The sequence below is a fragment of the Aplysia californica genome, unplaced genomic scaffold (genome assembly GCF_000002075.1).
Source record: "Aplysia californica isolate F4 #8 unplaced genomic scaffold, AplCal3.0 scaffold00011, whole genome shotgun sequence".
NCBI lineage: Eukaryota > Metazoa > Mollusca > Gastropoda > Aplysiida > Aplysiidae > Aplysia > Aplysia californica.
Window position 1 is genome coordinate 530910 of NW_004797281.1, and position 10297 is coordinate 541206.

Genomic DNA, 10297 nt, shown 5'->3' on the forward strand with positions numbered 1-10297 from the left:
TCCACGAGAGTATCTCAGAGAGTTTAATCATCCCTTCACAGACCGCAACTTCACAGAAGAAGACGTCAAACTGAAGGAGAAATATATACGCCTGATTTCCGATTTCGTGAAATATGGGTGAGGATTTATTGGTCTGTTTGTTTGTTTGTTGTCGTTGTTTTTTGGGGTGGGGTGGGGGTTGTTTGTCTTTAGTTGCTTTTTTATGTCAGTCCATTTGCTTGGCGGTCTACCGCGACGTTTGTTCTACATGAAGGTCTACCACAGAACCTGCCTGAAACTGTTCCACTTGACCGTCGAATACAGTACTGTACTACCCTACTCCAGGATAACAAAATTCTATCTGCTCAGTACCCGGTTTTGAGAAGTTTGATGTAAAAGATTTTGAGTTTCACAGAAACCAACAGAAAGTCAAGCTTTTTCGAATGTAATTCTGTGAATATCTTGATAACGACTCTGAATAGTCTTACGATTTTGATAGAGCATAATTATAATAATATAATAATATAACATTCATTGGTTTCTGACCTCATGGTTTAAACAACTCAGAATGACCAAAAATATCACAACTTTGTACTTCTAAGGTAGCGATTAGTCTACTACAATCCACAAACCTAAACCCAACCCAAAACCAAACACAACCCGTCGTCAGGTTATGGTTAGGGTTAAAAAGTTGACAAATAGAAAAGAAATCTCGCGCAAAACGGTCAAGTGGACCGGCACCATCTTTTAAAAAGCAATACATCAGGTGGAGTGTTGATCATCTTTCGGACTTAAGGATGTGTCATGAAACTATCCACAATTCAAAATAGTCCAGTCTTTGTCGTATAACGTAATTTCTAACGGTCTCGACTACTTTGTATGAATTAAGACGATTGATTGTAATTGATGCAATACCAGTACATGTAATTTACGTCCCCATCGGTCTAATTAAGATAATTTACAAGGCCTTTGCCATTCACAACCATTCAGGAGTGAGGGCATCCAGCAGAAAGACAAAAACAAAGTGGCGAAGCGTCTATAAAATCAAATAATCACTGCTTCCCTTCCTAATTTTGAAACAATGTCGCAGTCAAATCCACCCATAGACGTAAACCTCATAAATTAAATGTAAAAAGACGTTCATAATCACTAATGAACAATAGACTATGCCTAACCTTCAAAACCGTTGCATTGCCACAGAAATAGCCTGTTCGCCCCTATCGGGCCATTCCATAAGCAGTCACAGCCTTTGATTAAGTAAGCTTAAAGTGAGGCTGGAAGAGTCTACCAATAGAGTTGAAGGGAACATGTGCATAGCAGTCAAAACTGTTTCATTGCCATATATACCCTGTTCACCCCTTTCGAACCACAGTTATAAGCAGCCACACGCGCTGATTATGTAAGCTAACTATTACACTTGTCGAGTCTACCTCACAGATGTGAGGGGGACTAACTCCTAATAATATCTTGACAGCTGCGAGTGCTTGTTTTTTTTTCCTCGACTTTTTAACGTCCTATAATCAGATCGTGACCTCGATTATGACACTGGCTCCTGGCCGCGAAAAGATAGACAAAAACAGCCAAATGTGAAACAAAAAATTAATAATTGGCATTCTCTACCAAAGTGTTTTGACTGTCAGGTATAACCTGCCATTGTAGTACTGACATCTCTGCTTCTTTCCTTGGTGTTCGTGTATTCAAATCTTAAGTTAAATTCAAGGTTATTTAGAATAAATATTTAATGAAATACTGTCCCTATTATTTTAGCGGTTGAATATGCATACAAAATGAATTCAGGATTTGTTTTCATTCACAACTCAGAGTTGCCGCCTCCGGTAAGATTCTTGTGACTTGTGTGAGTGTGATATCTCGAGGCCCTATCTGGTCCCATCTCACTTTGATTACCCTGTCAAACAAGTCAGCCTTCGCCCCTGCAAAAAACATAATTATATTTTGCTCTATGAAACAGACCTCCCCAGTCAGGAATCAAATTCATGTCTTTTGTATACTTCAACCAAGAGCCAAACCATTAAAGAATAGACGCATTTAGCTAATATAGTCAACGACAATAAAGTGGGCGGGTTTCGCTCTTTCTCCTTCCTACTCCACCCCCACCTATAAGAAAAAAAAATTAACTCCTCACCAATCTTTTTTTGTTTGCGTTTCCCTCCTAGAAACCCAGCAACGTCAATGGCCGCGGGGCAGAGTCAGGAGAAGTGGCTTCCCTTTGAGGAAGACTCGGAGAGTTATCTCAGTTTTTCGCCCCAGCCCACCGTGAAGTACTTCCCGCTCTTAGCTCGCCGCCATCTTTGGAGGGAAATTGTGCCTCAATGGATCTCCGAGGAGCAGAAGGTTCCAGTTAAAGACGAGTTTTGACAGTAGGCTACTACATATATAGCCGTTATGTTTTATTTAGGTCTGTATGTGAAAGGTACCCAGCTATAGGCTGTGAAAGATCTTGTCAGTACATGTATGTTAGTGTTTGAGAGCTTAATCAGCTGCTTCCACTGCATGCTTCCTAGAAAGCTGATAAAGTTTCTGAGTGTACTTGTAATAACCGTTACAGAGCCTGCTGTCGAACGGGGATATGTGCTATACAAATATTATTATTATTATTATTAATGATATTATTTATTATTATTATTATTATTATTATTATTATTATTATTATTATTATTATTATTATTTTGATGATGATGATGATGATGATGATGATGATGATGATGATGATGATGATGATGATGATGATGATGATGATGATGATGATGATGATGATGATGATGATGATGATGCAACTTCATCAGTCGAAATGCCGACGTGTTTCATTTGTTTAAAATGAAGGCCTTTCACGCCCCCACAATTTATGTTACTCAGGAGGCGGGCTTTAACCATGTCTATCAGGGTCAACTCAGGATGAGAGGGAGACAACAGCCCAGTAGAAAGACCTGTGAGATACTCGATAAAACTTCTCCCCACTCTAGGATAGAACTCAAATTTTCTGTGTGCAAGTGCATTGGGAAAGCGCCTAAGCATGTGTGTGTGTATTGTGTGTGTGTGTGTGTGTGTGTGTGTGTGTGTGTGTGTGTGTGTGTGTGTGTGTGTGTGTGTGTGTGTGTGTGTGTGTGTGTGTAAACATGTGTTGTGCGCGAGCGTTCAGAGCGCTGACATGCAAATTCATCTCTGTTAGTGTCGGTATCGTTTGAGAATACAAATTTTTTAATGTGCTTGACAATTATCATAAGCTTTCCTCTTCTTCGAAATAAAAAACCAGTTTATGTAAGTCGTTTGCATAATTTGTTAATGACCAAGTCATGTATCAGTCCACGGGGTCACCAAAAGTGGACCTTTTATAACTGAAAGAATGTCGCGCGCGGGCTGGATAAACTTTTGTTCAATAAAATAAACTAATTACAGATCTGTTAAATGAAACATTTCTCACATTAAGGTCGATCAAAAGTGTAAATTATTAGCTTACAAAAGTTATGAAGTCTATAACAGAACTTTTAATTAGCACATTAGAATTCAATGAAATGACTAGAGATCTAGTCAGATTGGATTAATTTGTCTGGTGATGAAATCCTTTTGGTGACCTCTCTATGATGGTATACTTGAGGGTTTGTGTTTTGTTTGATTGTTGTTGGGTTTTTTTTGGGTTTTTTTTTTTTTGGGGGGGGGGTTGTTTTTGTTGAATGGCCAAAGCATGGACAGCATACAAATGTACAGCAGAGATGACAAATGAGTCTCTGTGAAAGCGTTGTCTCACTGGCGCCCAAGAAACAGTGTATAACAACAAAATACAATTAATTTAGTGGTGAAAGGACTCATGCATATAAAAAAACCCCCAACAAAACAACAACACCACCTCCCAAAAAAGAGAAAAAAACAACGACAAAAAAAAAAAAAAAAAACCCACGTGTGCATAGAATATAAGTTACGAGAAGATGAGTTCGAATTGATTTTTACAAAATTTGCTTTTCATTATCCTTTGTCTTCCGTTTAGTTATTGCTACCGCGATACATTTTGTTGATTAAAAAGAATCAGAGATCTCGACTTTGCTTCCATTTCAAAGTTCAGGACAAACTTTGTAAGAGCTGACACATATTATGTATACAGAGTACCATTAAGTTAGGCCACAGATAGTCATGCCAGTTTGTCACTGTACTCATAGGGCTTTATGTCTTCTTTCACTTTAGTTTAAGAGTTTTACACTTAGGAGTACACCCTAAGCAACCCACTCGGAGACCTTAGACGGGCGGGTAAAGGGAAAGATCAGGATCATGTAACTTTTTTTTTCGGAGCATCCCAGCTTAGGATTGAATGGAGAACCGTGATCGTTGATGTCTTTAGCAGATTTAGCAGATCTGGCACTTGATGATGATGACGACGATGAGGAGTTTTTACACCTACCAACTGACCAGAGAAAAGGCTCGTTCAAAGAAATGTTAATAACTTTCTTGTTTATGACTCAATTGATATCAAAACTGCCCAAAAGCTAAAACATACATCGGGATTATGTTTTTTTCAAAACCGTATTTGATACTGCACAAAAGAAAGATGATAATGCAGTTTTCCCTGTGCAATTTGCTTTTTCGCGTTATATTATGTATCAGCAAGCAAATTCTCTCAAATCGCCCTGTCCATTATTTGATCGAGAATGCGGAATGGATATCTGCAACAAACCTAATTTTACCAGGCAAAGGTCCCTTTTGTAATGGGCTGCGAATTTTGAAAGGTTTCGGAACCTAAAAAAGAGGATTTGAATTCTAAGTGCCGAGTAACAACACACGGCAGCCAGCCTGTTAAAAACAACGCACTCTTTACAAGGTTAAGCTGGTCCGTCATTCGGTGAACTCTGACCGAACACTTTGTCATCTTACCAAAATTCTGGAGGGGCTTTGAACTTTAATTTGTTGATGATAAAAGGAAAAAGAACCGGTTCTTCCAGCAAGATATGGCTGCTCTTCATGACGCCAGAGTCGTTCTGGGCTGGGTCAGCAACCATTTTGATTACAGGACAGTCAGTCCACAGAGCACAACTGGACCCTAAATAATCCGGACGTGAGTCCACTGGACTTTCATCATCGGGGATGTTTGGAAGACAAGAAGTGCGGGAAAACCTTCGAAAGTATCCTCGACTCGAGAGAAACCATCATGGAGGCGGAGGGCACAAAGAGAGATTCCCCCGAGCACTGTCAACGAGTGGTTGTCAATTTCACTAAGCGTGTCAGAATGAAATGTGCTTTACTCGAAAATTATAGGGGTATCTGGAAGATATCTTGTAACATTGTTCGTGGAATCGCATAATTTCACATTTTTGGGCTCTGTTTGCATAATTTCAGAATTTTTTTTTGTGTGTGCATAAAACCGCGGGGACAGGTAGATTTAAACACCAGAAATGTGCAGGGAGATAACCATACTTAAATAATCCTGTTATGTAAAGCAAGTAAATGGATGGGTTCAGCGCCCCTTTCACAATGTTACGACAATGTACATGTATTAAAAAGGCAAGATCTCTAAATCTAATGTCCATCTTCGATAGTAAGAGCCAAGTGGATTCGCTTCAGAGCCGTAAAACTCCACAAAACAAATCAAGTTCAAAATACTCGGTCCCCCCCCCCCCCCTTTTTGTTTCGGTTAGTGTTTTTTTAGTTTTAGTAAGAGTTTTACGGCACTTGCAACACAATAAGGTCATATAAGTGCCGAAGATTAGAGGTGTTACAAGAGTGTAACAAACTCCCCCCCAAAAAGGAGAGAAAAGGACGATAGATGTTTGAATGGAAAGAAGAAGCAAACCACACCAGAGCACCCGCCAACCACCCACTTGGTTAGTGTTTACGGCGCTCTCAACTTCGTAAGGTCATAATATGAGCGCACGGGGTTGGGGGTTTAAATTTGCGCTGTGCCCTCGGTAGTCCAGCATGATTTCACTTTTGAGCCAACGGAGCTTCCCCATGAACAGCAGAAGCAGTAGCAGTAGCAACAGCAAAGTAGTAGAAATAGTAGTAGTAGTCGACATAGTAGTAGTATTAGCAACAGCAGCAGCAGTACTTGTACTACTAGTAGTACTCGTACTACTACTGCTACTACTGGTACTATTACTACTACTACTACCACTGATACTACTGCTACTACATTTGTACTACAATGAAACTCGGATATACAAAGTCGACGGACCTAACCTTCGATTTCGTTGAATCCGAGTGTTCCTTACAGCACTGTGAGCAACAAGTTGCGTCACAATGTAGGGCTTAGTATTAATAAATATACGGTATCGTTTGCTTTCAAAGAGCAGCGCACAATCCATTTCGTAGATTTACATTATGTCTAGACTAGTCTTTCATTGCCCAGCAGCTCGTGGGGAGGGGGTGGATATGATTGTGACGCGTCTGTATCTCTGCCGACTTTCCACTCCCGCCCGAAACGGTTAATGCCCCCCCCCCGAAATACCCTCAGACACACATACACTAACAGCCAACTGGCCGACCTCTCTTGACCCTAGCAGGACACATCATGTGTTACTACGCTCGTGTTGGTGTGAAAGAAGGCTTATAAATCTGATCGGACACCTACGATTAATAAGAAAAAGACGCACACAATAGGATAGGCTACTAAGCGAAGTGTAACCTAAGTGTAACGACCCACGGGGCAAGTGCGATTGATGGTCTCTTAGAGGAAATAAGGTTTGTGGCGACTTGGTTGAATCTGAGTTCACTTTATTTATACATGTAATGCGTTAATTGAATCTGAGTTAATTTGTTGATTTAGATGAATAATAATAAAAATAATATTAAAAAAGAGAAAAATCTGTCTCCTTTTGTTCAATCTGAGTTCCACTGTACATCAACTCCCCTTTTTTTTAGCAAGCGGACAAAGAGCAGAAGGCTACGGAGGCAGCAGCAGAAGGAAAGATAGTAGAAGTTTTACATTACATTCAACACAAATAGTAAATACGTCATATGAGTGAAAAAGATTAGAGGTGTTATGAGAGATTTATTTATAAAGAAAAGAAGCAGGGGAGACAAGGATGATAGATTTATTTGATAGGAAAGAAGGAGCAAACCACATTAGAGCACATGCCAAGCACCCACAAAAATGACAACAACAGCTGCACAAAATTAAACTCAAAGCAATGAAAGTAATCCTTATTCCTAAATGTGTCAAGAAGTCAAGAAGCAATGGAATCATGCGCTCATCAATTTTTTGGGCACGTGCAATTACACATGTATTGATATCTTAAAGCTTTTTCATTTGTTTTGTTTTTGATGAAAGGAACACTCATTTATCATGAATAGAAGAATTGTGATAGAAAGAGGTGGGGGTTGCCTGGTTTCAGAGGTAAAATTTCCATGTAGCGAGGAAATGCGCGCCAAAGTTCAGCGACTTCCACAGGTTGAGAGTCCTTGGAAACTGCAGGTTTACATTTTTTTGTGCCTTCCATCAACTTTTTCCAGTGAAATCCACCCAGAAATGTGTTTTTAAATGGACATCAAAAGGTGTCGAGCCAAAACTTTAAAAAAATTCGATAAAAACTGCTAAATCTAGATGGGCGGAAAAAAAGCTGGTTTCTTTGATTTCATCATATTGGTAAGTGCCTGTTTTCACCACGATGCCTCACATAATTATTGTCTTTTTTTTGGTAAGAATTTTGCGGCGCTTGCATTGCAACACAGTAAGGTCATACAAGTGCCGCAGAACAGATTTAACTTACACAAAAAAGAAGGAAGAGAAATAAGGACGATAGATGTTTGATAGGAAAAAAGGAGCAAACCACACCAGAGCACTCACCAACCTCCAACTTATCGTCTTCAACTTCAACATCACCATCGACAGCAGCTTTTGTTTACAGACTAACGAAAACGCGAAACAAGCAGAGGCAAAAAAAAAAGACAAACATAACGATAACTAGCTGGTACATATCACAATATTTAATGAAATGTACACACATGTTCAGGCGTTTGACATGTTACAAATATTCTCTTGTTTTTGTTTGTTTGTCCAAAGCATCCACATAAAGAGAGTAATGTGCAATTCTTTTTGGCCTTGAACAGACCACTAGGCATTTAGAGTGGAAACCTGATATAACAGGGATGGTGGGACCAGAGAAAAAGTCCTGTTATATCAGATCCCTGTTAAATAAAAAATGCAAGGGAATTTTAAGCATTTGCGGACTAATCCAGCTAGGCTTAGGGCTAGATTGAAGTCTGCAGCACAACGCAGCCCTCTCTTGCTTCACCCGCTGCATGAGTTTGCAGTGGCGTGGCTTGCGTGGGCTTGCTACTTGTTACTTTCTCGCTCTCTCTTTTTCTCTCTTACTTTTTACACATTGTTAACGAGCCTTTGTCCCTGCTATAACCGGTTGGGCTCCTTTGAGGTCCTGTCATAGCTGATAACTTTTATTAATAGAGACAAAGAGTAGGAAAAAAGCAGGGATTTCAAAAATCCCTGTTATTACTAGATCCGTGTTATTACCGGGCCTGTTATATATGGTTTCCACTGTATACATTATAAGGAATCATTTTCTGTGTCCAAATATCAAAACTGGAAAAAGCAACGGACAAGCACAACATTTATGGAAAAAAATCACAATACCTGGCCACATTTAAGAATAGTTGTCAAGGAGATTCATAATGTGGGTGTATATCAAACTGCGCATTTGTGAATGTGAATAGGTATCTAAGAGGCCATATTATTAGATATGCTTTAGATGATACCATAACACAGATTCAGACCAGCTGTTATGACAGGTAAGCATCTTCCACTTATTCCAGACACGACTTCCATCACGCATGAGTAAAAATCTTTCATACAATTAATACAAACAACCACTTCCTTCAGGAAGCAAACATTTTTTCAAAACAATAATGCAATATGCCATGGGCATTTACGCCTTTAACCCTATCCATACGCCCTGGGGTCATTTGTACCCCCGGGGTTGTTTCCTTAACATTTTACAATACTTCTAGTGCAAAGACATCTTTGAAACTTTCGGTGTATTTCTCAAAAAATCATTTTGACAGACTGCTATGCAAAGCGTACGGATCGGATAAATGAGTAAAATTCCTCTTTGGAAAGTGGTGGCACAGAGTTCCCCACGTCGCATGGATACGATAGTAAAAAACGACGTACGGATAGGGGGTAAAGGGCTGTGTGGGATGGGCGGGGGGGGGGGGGGGGGGGGGGGGGGAAAAAAAAAAAACGGGGGGGGGGGGGGGGGGGGGCAGACAAAAACAATCGAAACGAATACACATTACATTTGTAGCTTTTGCACCAGATATTTTTTTCCCAGAACAAAGTCATTCATTCATTATTCTCTCCAGGAGAAGCCTTCAGTCAACATTGTTATATCCTGAGTTCATATTTTCTATTGAATTCAAAGGAAAATGTCACCTTAATTTAGTACACATTGCACATAAGATGAGAAAAATAAGTTAGAAAAGAATATCACTACAAAACTAGTGAATAAAAAGGTATGATTCAAAAGCTTTTAAAAGCACTTCAAACAAAATTACAAAACCAACCTCAAACATCAATGATGTTATCAGTAATATCACACACGTTAAATGTGAAAAAGGAAAATTTTTTAAAATAATGATTTACTGTACGCACATCTAATCAGGCAAGCAAAACATAATGGCCACAACAGAGATACATATTATATATGTACATGTATAAGAGGCTTGTTTGCTGATCTGAGAAGCCTCACTCTGCAAACTAAACTATGTTGCCTACTGGGGGAAGGGACCCATTGTCATTCTCACGCGAACAGACCCCCCCAAAAAAGACAACATTCCGACAACCATCCATTGTAAATGTATAGGTTTAACAACACCCTTTTCAACACTACTGGATTATTTATAAGCCGGGATCACAGAATTTAACACCTGTCTCTGATAGGACTGAGCCTAACGGGTTGAGAGAAAACTCCAGAAAATGACCAGAGTTCAAGAAATCTCGGATTCAAAACAGGGCGACCTACTCTGTAGTTCAGCAAGAAGCATAATACCAACTGAGCTAACCAACTGTCCATGATATAAAGAAAATAGTTACAGTAATCCAGAACTCAAAGGAAAAGTCAGATGCAGTGCACGAGAGCACAACGTACATGTCAGGAGCTTTAACATCCTCCAGGAAACATAACATACTGGGTATTTTAAAAAATGTTAAGTGTTTGTAGTTGTACGAATGCCCTTATCGACACAAATTAGATCATTTAGGAGGCAGGTTTCCCACCCTGCCTGTGTAGGGACCAATCCGAGCTGAAAGGAATATAACATTCTAGCAGAAAGACCGAGACACTTGAAAAAAAATAAAAATTTC